Below are 14517 nucleotides of genomic sequence, written 5' to 3'. Positions count from 1 at the left end.
GTGCCACTTGCATTTTGTTCTTGACGTACAAAGTGACAGGTATCTGTGATAATGCTAGCTGAGCATTTTTCTTCATAGGCTTAACTGGAGAGCAGAAATATGTCTGCAGACTTGTGAGCACTCCTATAAATAGCAAGCTACTGTGCATGAGGAGACTGTTACTGTTGCCAACTTCATGTTTTTATGACAAATCTTGTGATACTTTGTTTTTCCTAAAAACCTCAGGTCTTGTATTTCATCAGAATCTCTGTTTTCATAAAAAAAAAAAAAAAAAAAAAGTTTCCAGCTTGATGTTGGCATCAAATTAGAGAAAAACATGAAAATGTTTGCAGCTTCACCATGATGGCAGAAAAAACCAAATGCATACAAGAATCCCCAAATATAGTATTTTACTTTAAAACCAACAAACAAAAAATCCCAAACCACCAAGTAAATGAAAGACCCGTGGTTTTCAAGGACAGACTTTTAATGTCTGTGTTGTGGTCTTTTACTGTAACTGTAAAAGTGACTTTTGTAATACTTTTTATAAAGTGGTGGTGGTTTTTTTTATTGCAGATAATCTTCTTGCAAAATCCGTATTTAAAAAGTTTAAAATGTTGAATCCTTTAGAAACATTGGTCACTTTATAAAACAAAGAGCTGCTAATAGTCCCTGAACAGATGCCTTTTTCTCTAGATTTAATTCTTGATCTGAGTCTGCATGATCCAAAGCAGAAGGGCTGGAGGCTGACAGTAAATCTGCTAAAATACCAAGCTGTTGTGGGGGGAAATGCTAGTCTTGATCCTTCCCTCCTTGCTGGATGTATGCTGAGTTACCCCTGCTTTTTATTGGGGTAAGTGTTTAAAGAATATTTTTTTTATTTTTAGACCTTGGATTTTTATAAAGATTTTCTCAAAATACAACCATCCTTTAGCCCCTAGCTTGGCTCAGAGAAAACAAGTGTATGTGTACTGTGCTTTTACTAGAGAAGTCTCAAGTCATCACTTCTGTGAATCAAAGTGCTTAGGCTAAATCTTTGGGGGACTGGGCAAGTGATACCAAGTGAGACATCAAACTGAACTAGAGCTTTCCTTCTCTCACTGGTTCATATGAATCAACCTTTCTTCTTTGCTCAGTGAGAAAGACTTAATGTTTGTCTCGCACAACATCATTATCCAGCACTTCAACAAAAGGGAGAGAAACAACAAGTTGTTCTGTTTGATATTTCAGATGTAAAAATCAATTTGAAATTATTTCAGATCAGCTTTAATCATCCTGAATAAGTAAGGAAAGGGCAAAAAGTCACAGTGTAAGCTTTTTACTCTGCTTTTGTTGACAATAAATGCTGTTGTAGATGAAGCAGTAATGGGGCCAGAAGAGAGAAAGGTGATTACTGGATAAATGGGCAAACTTCACTTTTCAAAGTTGTGCAACCAGAGGTAACATTATAGATGAGAAAATAAGAATTCAGTAGGTTCAGAGGCCTATTTGCTACAACAAATACTATTTTGGAAAGGTTGATGGAGTTGTTACAGAGGAGGTTTGCAGAAATAATGATTTCCTGATACTTAGAGATTGAAATTCTGCAACTTTTGGTAATGTCCATATCAGAGGATATTTTCCATGACTTTGAGCTCTGTTGGTTTTGTGGTGTTACTCTCTAAAAAGCTTTTTAGAACTATAGCAAAGTAAGGGGAGTTTGTTTATTTTGCATCCCTTTTACTCTGAGGATTTAAACAAATATTTTGAATCATAGGAATATTTTCAGTGTTGCAAGGCAAAGACGGGGACTTCCCCTATTATGTCATATTTCCTTTTCTGATGCTGCTATATCAAAGCTCTTGGTGATGATACTCATCACTGACTTATAATGACACTCCCAAAGAGCATGCTGCTTTTCTTTTGAAATATAAAAATAGGAGAGAACATCCCAGGAACTCATCAAGTTATCAAAAAACGTGTTTTCTCTTTCCCTTCAGCCCTGGTAAATGTCTTTTCGAACACTACATAATTTGCTGTACACTGTTTTTTAAAAAGCTAAATGCATACTTGTGGGAAGTGGAATGAATGACTTGTGGATTGTGTAGCAGAGGAGGAACTGGTGGCAAAATCTGGGGTGTTTTCTTCTATGCTGATTGCTCGGGGATGTATTATAATATCTAATCAGAAGTCATTATCCGTTTATGCGGCATTAATTCATACAGCCTTCCATACATACACCCTGTTGGGTCCCTCAGGGCAGATGGTTCTTCAGTGGACCACATTCCCAAGATCAACTGATAGGGCTGCATCATTCACGTTCACCCACACAGATGATCTGCAAAGTGAGCAAACATTTAACTACCTCATGAGAGAAGTCCAAAACTGAGTTTCCACTCTCAGCACTTCCTGCTAAAGAAACAGCCTTGGCTTTTGTTTGCTTGTTTTTTTTAAAAAAAAAAAAAACATTATCCTAGCCTTCTAGAAGGAATAACCAAAGGCAACATACTTTGTAGAGGGGTCTCTTTCTTCATGATGGTCGGTCTTCCAGCACACCAATATTAGTCAGTAATGGAAAGACCTGATTTTGGAAACTTCATAGGCTGTGCTGGAATATTGTGATAGCATCAGGTGGGAATAACTGTGAAGCATGTCTACCACCTGGAGGAGCATTCACTGTAAACTCAGAATGTGCCATGAAATGTCGGGCAGAAGTTCTGGTACAGGACAAATGGAAGGAAGATGAGGGTTGCTGCTAAGAGAATATGGGGGTTCAGAGGTGGGTCTACTTTTATTGATGTGTATAAGAAGAAAGTAGTAACTTAAAAATTCCTTTTCTTAAGGATGTTTTGAATACTGAGAAAATCTTTCTCCGCAGCTGTAAGATGCATTTAAATCACCCAGCGGAAGCAATGATCTATATTCATGTAAATGTGTTTTGATGTCCTCTTAGAAGTTTAAATGAAACACCCACATCCAGGAAGCTAGTTAGCTCATGCGGGAGCACAATTGCAATTCTTTATTAAACCTCCTATGTAGGACTTCTTTTTCACTTCAGAAGCACTGAACTTTGGCAATTTATATTTATTTTATTTCAGATGAAAGAGGCAAGCTAACAATTCAACGCTTATCACTTCTAAATAAGAGGAGACCTTGTGTTACAGAATAATTCATCATTTTTAAAAATTTCCTTAATTTTTGATGAGTTTCTCATTCCTATTTCAGATTAGCATCACTCTCTGTTCTACAGAGACAGCTTTTTACCACAGCACAGCAACCTTCATCCCCCATATCCATAGGAAAATGTTGTGGGAGGTAATGAAGATACAACCAGTAGGATTCTGTAGAAATTACTCGGGGAATAACAAAAATGTGGATGTTTGCTCAGATACTATAAACTTGTGTAATTCTCTTGTCTTGGTAGCTAACATTAGTTAGCTAATGTTGTAGCTCTTCTATACCAGAGAAGTTGAACTGATTTATTCTGGTTGAGAACCTATGGTATGCAGATTTGGATCTTAACCAGCCTGTAGAATTTCAGTGCAGGGAAAAGCTGTGTATTAAACCTGACATGAAAGTTCAAAGGCAAACTCTCCTTTTTTAATGAGCCCCATTATTTAGTTCCATGTACGTATCAGTGCTTCTATTTGAAATGGAGCCAGATCTTCTATTCAAGCTTACATATGCTTATAACATTTTCTTTGTAATGTTTTAGCAACAATAAATGGGATTGGGACCCTTGCAGGGTAAGCGTTTTCATGAGTGAAGCTCAGAGCAAAATCTATAGCACTCTACTGTATTACGTTGGAGAAAGTGCTGCCTCTGTAGCTTTTATCTAATGCTCAGCATAGGCTTTACATGTAGGTCTGATTATTGCCCCTTGGAGCAGATAAGTATATGTAATGATCTCACTCTATTGTTAAGATAATTTGTCTTTGGGGATTCTGACCTTCTTCACATTTCAATGACATCATCCTTTTTACAGACTGTAAATCACTAATGTTGACTACTGGCCTTGCTAATAAAACCATCGGAAATGTAGTATGGAATAACAACATGCTTATATTAATATTGTTAGATGCGTAACTAACTTTTAGCTGCTCCAAACCACTACTTAAGGATATTTTTTGGATACTCACAGCCTCACTTAATATTCCTAACATGTCCATTATATGCCAACCCATACAGTATGTGCATCTAGCTGAGCTGTAACTTAGGTGTTTTCTTTTAATTCTGTGATCTAAATAGCTTTAGATCATTAATTAAATAGCTTTAATGAATTAGCCTGAAACACAACTGGTCTTCTCCACAATGACCAACTTTTAAATTGCAGAATCAGTGCAAAAAATCAAAATGTATCAGTTTGCCCACAGCAAACAGCCTTCATTTAGAGAAAAGGCCAATTTTGCATGAACCAACAAAGACAATTTTCTCATTTAACACAGCATGTTTTCAGTGGAGCTTCTTGCAAATGGTTCTTTCAAAATACCTCTGAATGGTGCTTAGCAGTTTCTCTAATAAATACCTTCATGTTGTCATCCAGGGTATTGCAAGGGGTGATGACCTGTGATTTTTCTGAGTCTGAAGAATTTAATATTCTTGCCACAGCCTATTACTGGGTTGAAGCAAGGAAAGCCTCTTTCTTTTATTGGTCCTTCCATGTGTTGGCTTGTGTGCATTTTACCTTTTGGGTGATACGGGTCTTCTGTGTTACTGGTGTTAATTTCTAACACCCAATTAGTGCTTCATATAATGGCATTAAAATCAACCAAATCAAACCAGTGTTTTCGGATCACTTGTGTGTCTGAGAGTGATTTGTGTACAGTCACTTTCACTCTTTCTCCTGCATATTCAGACCGTTTCCTGTTATGTTGGTATGGCTTTTCACAAGCAAGAGGAAGAGAAAACCATTCCTAAGAAGGTATGATTGCAAGGTACACACACTGGACAGTTTGGGAACTAGTTGGAAGACTGTAGTAATTGGTTTTGACCTTTTTTGACTGATTTTATTTCAGACTGGCATGTGTCCTTTTTGACTTATTAATGTGATCTGTGTCCTATCCTAAACTAAAGGGAAAATGGACAAAAATTGAAGCTGCTTGGCAGTAGCTGCCAATGTGTAGAGTGATGTGCAAATACAAGTTCTGTGAAGCTCTTATCTCTTGGATTCATTTGCACAGGAAAAGCATGATTTCACAAGCCCTGCACTTGTGATTTGATAATCACAATTTTAATAACCACATCTTGACTTTGAGTCATGTATCAATTCCAGGTCCCCAGTGATACCATAAATGTCTTAAAAACCTTGGCTGGACAGTAGTGAAATCCAAGCGTGAAAAAGATCTGCTTTGTCCACTTTTCCTTTCCTGCCTTCCAGCTTCCTGCTTTTTCTCTTTGCCCATTTTCCTTTATTCCTTGTTTTCTTGGGAATTTCCATAGCTGTAGAATATAAGTCACAGGACCAGCAAGATTGCATGTTCTTTGCAAGCAGCTGGTGCACCCTGTATTGATCATTTTTTTATTTTGGAATACTTGCCCCAAGCTAAAACTAACCTGAATTCATCATTCTACCCTTTTCATTTTAATGTCATTCTTTCAGTTTCTTGTTTGAAGTATTGTTTTCTCCATGAGAGTCCATGGGAGGTATTTGCCATTTTAAACTTTTGAAAATGTTTTTAAAGAAATGTTGGTAACAGCCTATCTTTTTCTTAAAAAACTGAAAAGAAAAAAACAGTGATTTTTTTTTTTTTCTTCATAGGTCCAGACATTTCCATTCAGAATTACATTTCACCTCATAGATTTAAAACGATCTGTGCAGTTTGTGTTTATTTTCTTGGTGTTCAGAATTACGTGCCGTAGAGAGTGACTTCTGGGCCTTTTAACGCTGCTGATCAGAAGGCAAATGGGAGAGAAATATTCTGAAAAAAGAACCAGACTGTAGTCTGTGTTGTGTTCTTTATGTATTTTCCAGCTGGTTTTGCTTCTAACCTTCAGCATTCCTCATGGGACACTGATGCAAATCTGCATTCACTTTTTCTTTCTCTTTGTATATAACACACAAGACATAAAGTAAAGCAGTAATTTGCAATATTAGGAAATGTGTCTTGGTGTCCCCATCCCCAGTGTGAACATGCACATTTAAATATGAATGAAAGTGGGCCAGAACCCCCTTGAAGCTTTGAGTTGATGCACAGACTGTCTGTTCTTTCCGGTTTAAGTACTGTACTTTTTTTTTTTTCCTTCGCTGAACAACAGCTACCATATGGGCTGAGCTTCAGCCAGTCAACTACTAAATTACAAACACTCTTTTGACTGTAAATTGAATGGAAAAGGATGTCAGTTATCGCTTTCCTCCTGTGGCCACACCACAAGAGCACCTGCAGTAAAAAACTGGCATTCATGTTCTGAAAGGCACCACATGCTTCTATTGTTAGCTGAACAGTATCTAACCTTGGCTTTGCTTACCCCACTCCTATCACAGTGAGAAGATTGTAAAGATAAGAGCCTCACTTTTGAATAAGAGTTCACTTAGAGACACGTCTCAGCACTTATCCGCGATATTTTGTTTCCCCTAAAGGAAGTAAAAATCTGCTTAGGAAGATGGCTATCTGTGGTATCCTTCAAAGAGAAGTCTTTGACTTAGGCACATGTTTACCATACTTATTTTGAAGTTTGTTATGAAATTATAACTGCTTTCTCTGAAAACTTCACACTGTGACCGGTTCAGCTCACTTCCAGGATTATCTGGTTTCCAGCCTGAATGCCGGAACAGAATGATTCTGTCTCTCGCCTGTGCAAAGGTAGTCCAGAATTTGACCATTCCTCTATCCCCAGGGCAGGTTTGAGCTCGAAGCTGCACAAATGTGTGCAAAGAGGATTTGAGCGGGGAGAAACTGATGATGTCTGGAAGCAGTGAACTGGGCAATCCATTAAGGGAGACAGCTGTTAGGCCAAGAGAGGTTCCTTGTATCCCGATATGTAATATGACAGCTGAGCTGAGGAGCAGGCTGTGAGCGAGCCTGCAGCTGCTGCTGTCAAGGGCCTACCAGCCGTTGGATTGTAGGAAGGCTGGTGAAACTCTCCGTCATCTGCTACATTCATTAACTCTTCCTTTCCTGGATATATAGAGATATATATGTAGTTACTGAACTAGCCAAAATGTTTATTCAGTCTGTGATTTAAAATTATTGGGAAGAAAGGGTGGTTTAATAATTAGGGTATTTTATCTTCTGAATCCTAAAGCTACATGACTGGCTAAAGCATTAGTGTTTTTGCTGAGTTCCCCAGTGGACTGTTAGATGCATTACATACCTGCCTTACGGCTTTTGTTCAAAGATTCCTTAAAGTTCAGTGCCTACAAACATAAACTTCACTCTTGAATCACTAGAGGGTAGTCATTAGGTCAAGGCTCAGTGCACTGAAAAAAGTATTACAGTGCTAAGGAATTTATGGGGTGACCAAATAACATTCAGAATGTTAATTTACAATTACTACTTATGACTTAAAATTGTACCAATTGGAGGCCTTGAGCATTTCTGCCAATGTTAAAACCCACAGTACTTAAACACAACCAAATAATTCTAACATTAAGCCGGCTGTACAATTCTGGTAATTATCTGGCAGCATGTAACATCAAAGAGGTTGCCCTTCTGGATAATAGAAACTACTGCTATTTGAATAATGTCAAAACAAGATGCTGATGTTTAAAAGTTGTTTTTAGAAAATGCCCTGTATCTTTAGAGGGTTTTAAAATCCTTTCTTCTGAGATGGTAGATGACACCTTATGTAATGAACTCCGTCAGACAGTTCATCCTTGATTCCTCTCCCAGCCCTGGGCCTTCTTTTAGCATTCATGCATATTATGACTACTTTTAACTAACATGCCTGGAAAGTATTTCCACATGTTTATTAAGCTGAGAGTCAGAAAATTAAATGTCTTTTATGGTGTTTTTTTGGATATCCATTTGTGCCCTTGTTTCCTACCATCTGTGCAGCGCTGAAAACTAACAGTCCAGGTTTCCATTACCTGTACCATTTATGAATGTTTAGCCTTCACTCTTTCTTTGTTTCTGATTCTAAACATTTTGTAGATAAAGCAGGCATATGCACAATATTTGTTACTTTTTAATAAAACCTGTAGGGTTTTTTATTATCTGTGCCATTTAAAACAGGTTCAGAGAGATGCTGTGGCATAGCTGGCAACTGGAAATCTTGTAGCTGCTTCACAGTTAAGGTTGCACCTTGTCTGTCATGGTGAGCTTTTTTTCACATCTTTCCTAGGTTCTTAAAAAATAATTTAAATATGGTATATCTTCTAGGAAGGCAAGTCCAAGTTTGGGAGAGGTATATGAATGTCTGTATTATAAGCAGCCCTTCTATTGCTAGCTTTTCAATGTTTGCTTCCGGACAGTTTCCCCATGGGTATCTCCAAAATGTCTTGACTGACAAAATTGCAACTGTGTTTTCTTTGTTTGCCATGTCTGAGTAGAAACTCATGGTGAATTGTTGCAAAGTTGTTTTCAGGGTTCACCTGCATGGTAATACAGAGAGGAAAGGGAATGAAGCGGTTGCTCATCAGAGCAGGGATAACTGGGGAAAAGAGGCATGGGATGTGCAGAGACAAATGAGGACAGGAGAGCGTGAAAAATCTCCATTTCTGCTTCTCTCCATAACCCACAGCCCTGGGCTTTGTATCAAGAGAATCACAGAGAGGTTGAGATTGGAAGGGACCTCTGAAGGTCATCTTGTTCAATCCCTGTGCTCAGGCAGGGTCACCTAGAGCAGGTTACCCAGGACCATGCACAGTCGGGTTTTGAATACCTTCAAGGATATCTCCAAGACAGCTTCTTGCTTTCACACGTATGCCCTTGCTAGACACACAGGAATCTTTCAGAAGGGAGATTTCTCCAGAGAGACCTTCTAAGACCTGTTGGACCACAGAAGGTCTTAGATGCCAATCCTACTGGCAGGGGAGGGCACAGAATTCCTAAATAAACAGAAAAAATACATGTGTAGGGAGGAAAGCATGTCTAAATGTGAACATCTGTTACGTCTGGTTTTACCTACAAAGAAGTTTCTCCTGTTACAAGGATTCTCAAACCTTAGAAAGTCTCGGAAACATGCAGGTGGATTCAGAAATTCTTATTTCTGCTGGAGTCAGATGTTGGAAGTATGATACTTGTTTCTTAAATATGCTCTATAAACAATATTGGGAGAGACAAATCCTATTCCTACCCAGTGTCTTTTGATAAGCTCAGTGTGAGCTTGCATTAAGATATGGTAATTCTGAATTTACTTTTGCTCAGAAGTGTTTTGGAGTTACTAAGTTTTTTTTGTTACGCGTCATGTGTTGCCGTCACTTACCTTAAGTCAAGCATTTGCTTTTATATCCTGTTTTTCTGTCTCTTGCTAGCTCTGTGCCTGGTATGGGACATCTTGCTGCAGTCATTCTGCTTTGGGCATGTCAGTTGTATAAACAGAGAGCGGGGATAGGTGTTGCTTCCTTTGGACTGGGTGAAAGTGGTGCTGGCAGCATAGAAAAAGTTGGGCTGAAGTAACTTTCCTCCATTAGAAGAATAAAAATCTGAAAATAATAAAGGTCTGAATTGCATCTAGAGGTAAGGTGACTGTTTCTTCCAAAATCTAAAATATGGATCCTTGCTTCTTCCCTACCCTGAATTCCAGAAAATGGGATTTGTCTTTGATTATGGATGGGTTGAGTTTTTGTAAAGCAGATCTTTTTAAATTGGTAGTTTCTTTGGTATGCTGAAAGAAAATAAATATATTCAAAAGGGCTGAGAATTTAACCCCAGGGAAGTGCTAAAGAAAAGCTAGACAAATTCCTCTACCGATTCCACAAGCCCTTTTTGAGTGACAGGTTCAGCACCGTTTCCCCATTTGCTTAATGACATGTAGAGTCATCACAAAGTTCTTTAAGCTTTTGTCAGGGCTGGTCTGTGGAGAAGAGTTACACAAACACAGTAGTGCCGTAACAGGAGCTGAAAGTCAGAATGATACTGATGCAGGCTCTGCTGCCATGGGAGGAGGGGAGAAAACCAAACCTCTAGCAAGTTACACCCCCGCTGACAGTTCCCACAAGGCTTTGCTTTTACTTCTGCTTGCTCTCAGGGAGGCTTTTCCTGCCTTTCAGTCATCAGCCCCTGAACACTTTTCCTCTCTGTCCTCTCCAAAACACCCCCAGCTACCCCAGGGAATTATAGCAAATAAGTGAGTAGCCTGCAAGGGCCCCTCGCTTAGCAAACCCTGCAGCATATGCTGGCATTTTAACCAGATGTTACCTACATCACCCAACTCACAATGATAAATGTTTCTCCAATTTATTTTTTTTAAGGTGTAAAGTACAGAACTGGGAGAAACACTGAATAGTTAACGAAATCATTTGTATTTAGTGTCTGCTTGGTACTGTGCAACCCAGGAGCTGTCCCTGAGTTAATGCTTTAAGTAAGCTCATGTACCTTCTGTTACAAAACAGAGACCTGGCCTCAGAAAGAAAGAGGTGGTTTGGAAAAGAAGGTGGCATGGGGGGCTTTAACCTTCCATGTTTCCTAATGGGATGCCAGTAGCCTACCAGTGACACCACTGTTTCCTCACGTCTCTTCCCTTTGTGTTTACATTTCTCCTGACAACTGAGAAGGAACAAGTTTCCAAGGGCTCAAGGTTTTTTTTTTTAGCAGCACCCAGAAGTCTGGCACCTTATCCTGACCTTGTAAGTCTGCAGAACTGGCCTGGAAATTAAATGGAAACAGACTCTCTCTTGAGAGTCCAGCTCCCTCCTACTCCTGGTTGGGCCAGAAACACTGTGAGAACAGACAGATTTCCTAGCAGTATCCTGGCACTTTCTTATCTGTTCCTGGCCAAAACCAGAAAGTGTTAAAAAAAAAAAAAAAAGAAAAATCTATAGGAAGTGGGAGGAGAGGAGAGCACTGAGTATGTTTTAAAACACAAATCTTATCTGAGTTTTGAGAAGAGAGTTTTGGGTCACTTACTTTGTCTGACTGGTTCATCTACCCCTCTCCTAATCCCTGTGTTTACTGCAGAGCTTTGTGGTTTCCTTCCTCCGGTCCCCTTGGTTATCTGGGTTGGCATGGAGCCTGGGTTCTGCTTCCCTTCCCCCTTGTGCACCTTTGTGTCTCCAGCCACTGGATCCTGCAAAGGCAAGTCTTAATTCTTCACACACTCTTTTTCTTGTAATCTGCAGCTACTCAGGGGCACCCTTTGCAGGCTGTTGTGCTCAACCCTCACTGCTTTGCCTTCAGCTTGGCCTGTGGTTTGGGATTTTCTTTTTCTTTTTTTTCTGACTGTCCTGAAGTGCTCAAAGAGCTGCTGACAGCCCATGGAAAACTCAGCAAAACATTTTACGCAGAGCACTTGCTTGCCTTCACCATCCTTTCCTGTGCCACATTCATTTTTATTAGGGGTAGCTGAGGAAACGGGACCTTTGGGCTTTGGCTGATCTGCTCCTGCTGCTGTCAGATACAACATGCAGGTCTGGACCTACCTGCTCTTACCACAGCAGAACCAGCTGGAGCACCATCTTCTCGCCTGCACTCAGTCCAGCCTTTTAGCCCTATGACTACTTCCATTGGTTCCTCATCAGGAACTTGCTTCCAGCTCTCCCTGGTTCTCTTTCTCCCCCCAGGTTATCCAGACAGCTAATGCTCTCTAAGTTCATCTCCTTCATTTTTATGGTTCCTGCTAGCTACTTGTTCCCTTTCTCCCTTGTTTTGAGATGTCTGGCAGCAAAGCCTCAGATGTTTCAGTACTTGGGTGTTTCAGGATTTTTATTTGCCTGGTAGATAAGTAGTGATTTTGCAGCGAGTTAAGGAGGCATCTTCTAACCTGATCATGATTTGATACATTCCCAGTTCCTCAACTTGATCAGTGCTGTACCAACTCCCAGGTAGCGTTAAGCACTTTCTTGTAAGCCACAATGAAAGACATTTAGCAGCTCAGAGAAAGGTGATGTGACAAGTTGAGCCCACCCTGTCTCAGGCTGCCTCATGTGACAAGCCTGGAAAGGAGGCTTCTTTCCTAGTTAAAGAATTTCAGAAACTTGCTGGTCCATCTTTAATTAGGAAAGAGTGTTTGCTAAGACTTTCTTTAGATGCAGCTGTCACAAGCAGATGAGTATGTCCACAGGCAAAGACAGCACGTGAACACCATAGCCCACCCCTTTTCAAATACTACCAAACATCCTTTGAGGCACTTTTCAAGAGCTTGCTCAGCATCTGTGTAGATCTCCCATTAAGAGTGAACATTTTGATGTTGAGTAGGGTGAGGTCAGCAATCTCAAACAGTTTTGAAGATCTTGTCCCCAGTTTCTTGGAATTACACAGACTCCAGCTACATGTGGACACATGCCTGTGCCACGCAGCCATGCGCCACTTAGGTACCTTGCTTTAAGGTACAGGGCTGTTCCTTTATGTCACTTCCGTGTTAACACAAAAACAGCCTGAAGGAAGAGAAGCTGGTCTAAAAGTACACTGGCGATGATTTCAGAAGTCATTTTCAAAATGAGGAGCACTTGTTTGAAAGCCAGTTGGATGCTTTAGATACCAAACTCAGAACCAGGTGGCCTCGTCTGTATTTCTTCCCACCTCATAATGTCTGCATCATGCACTGGAACTGGTCTTTGCTCTCCAGATTTCTTTACTGCAATGGTAGAATCTCCTTATCATTAATAACTATGTTGGATTTTATTTTGAAAATGTTTTCTCAATGTGTTCCCATCTCTCAGATTTTATTCCAAACCAGTTTTAAGGATTGCAACCCCTGCAGGAGTCCCTACAAATCTTATGACTGGATCTCATGACCACAGCCTCTCCAATGTTGTTGATTAATCTTTGTTCTCTTGAAGGTTAAGAAGTTTGCACAAATAAGAAAGCCCTCTCTATTACTCAATAACCAGCCCAACTTACATCCTAACACTACAGTGGAAAATTTGACTGTTGTGGGCCAAAAGAATCTAACCGTGTTACCAAAGGCATTATGCAAGACTAAATGAAGTTACATTTTCTTCAGACTATTCAACTCTCTGCATAATTTACTTAGTATTTTAATCATCTTTTTGAGCAGTCCTTACTTTCTGAAAGGTCAAAAGTAGCCTAAAATTAGTTACTATCATCTGATGGCTGCTTTGCTGGATATGAGATTTGATTCCCAATAGACAAGATTTTCACGTCATAAAACTGTACTTATCCTGGCAATAATTAGCATCCTTGCGGATGGTCTGATACAGAAATGCAAAGCTTGACTGTGTGCTCTTTGCTTTTAGAAAGTGCTATTTATATGGTAAGCTCTTTGGGGCAGGGACTGTCTCGCGTTATGAATGCTTCATACAACTGAATCTTGAATAGGTTGAGGCCTGAAGGCACAAATCTAATTCCAAGAATAGTATGATTGAATGGAAGTGGAGACTAAGCAACTTTCTCAGTCCTAGACATGACGTCAGAAAAAAATTGAGGTGGAAGTGGGAGAACTTGTACTGCGCAGGCTATCTGCTGTTCGGATGGAAACAGGACTTCATTCTCTTGATTTATCAATGGGTCACTGTTAGTGAGTACTCCCAGTTCACTTAAACTTTAAGATCTGTCTGAGTACAGGAATTGCTCTTAAAATCTTGAAATAGTCTATTTCCTTTTTTTAAATACCAACAAGAGAAAAGTTTTACTTGCTTTGATTCTGCTGTGAATGCTGTGGTTGCTGCTGGTGGTTAGTAGCAAGGATACATGCAATAACAAGTGCCAAGCGTTAAGGTCACTGTAAGCTTAGGATTAAGGCATGAGAAGACACTGAGTGAGCCAGATCTGTTCACAGGAAATGAACTTTTTTCTATACTTGTTTTGACTAAAAGAATAAAATCCAATCTTATATAACTCTTCGCTGCTTGATCAGGACATGTAGGAGAAATGAAGATAGACCTGGCAGGCAGCCTTATAAGCATTCATCTTACAAGTTGAATACCCAGACGCTAACTGAATCCAGGAAAGTGGTAAACATCTTTCTGCTTTAAAACTGAAGCATGGTTATTTCTATTAACCAAGATTTAACTGTTCACCCTATTCTGCTAAGCAGAATAGAGCATTAGTAATGAGGAGCTAAGGTGGACCACAAACTAGCAAGGTCTGTTGGACTCCCACTACCACCTCCTTCAGTCTTCTGCACAACTACACCTCAAGATCTTATTCTTTGAAGATCTTTGCTAATGTCCTCATAGGCTGGAAGTTGTAATAATGTCTCTGATATTAGTTACCTAAACCCATTCTTCTAAAGCTGCTATTTCTTTGCACTTAGCTTCAGGGATAGTAGGAGGAAATCAGGAAACCCACCTAACATGTTTTTAATCCTGACCAGATGGGGAAACCCATCTGGTCAGGCTCCGGAAGCTAACCTGTTTGGTTCAGAAACCTGGTCTGACAGCTATGCTGCTACCACCCAGTGGGCAAGGCAACTTTCAGCAAGGGAGAGTACCTGTGCCTGCAGACAGTGTCGAGAGAAAGGCAGGGACTGAGGCTGCTCAGAGCCAACTGCTTCCTCATC

The 14517-nt window shown here is 39.9% G+C and overlaps 1 protein-coding gene across 1 annotated transcript in view; it reads left to right on the top strand.

The window, feature by feature from the left end:
* The window catches only part of MEX3B (mex-3 RNA binding family member B), a 38534-nt gene that overhangs the window by 1102 nt on the left and 22915 nt on the right, over positions 1–14517 (top strand). The gene's annotated exons all lie outside the window — the stretch shown is intronic.

Source organism: Strix uralensis, chromosome 11 (assembly GCF_047716275.1).
Source record: "Strix uralensis isolate ZFMK-TIS-50842 chromosome 11, bStrUra1, whole genome shotgun sequence".
NCBI lineage: Eukaryota > Metazoa > Chordata > Aves > Strigiformes > Strigidae > Strix > Strix uralensis.
The sequence above is the reverse complement of the archived record's forward strand: the minus strand, read 5'-3'. Positions and strand labels throughout refer to the sequence as shown.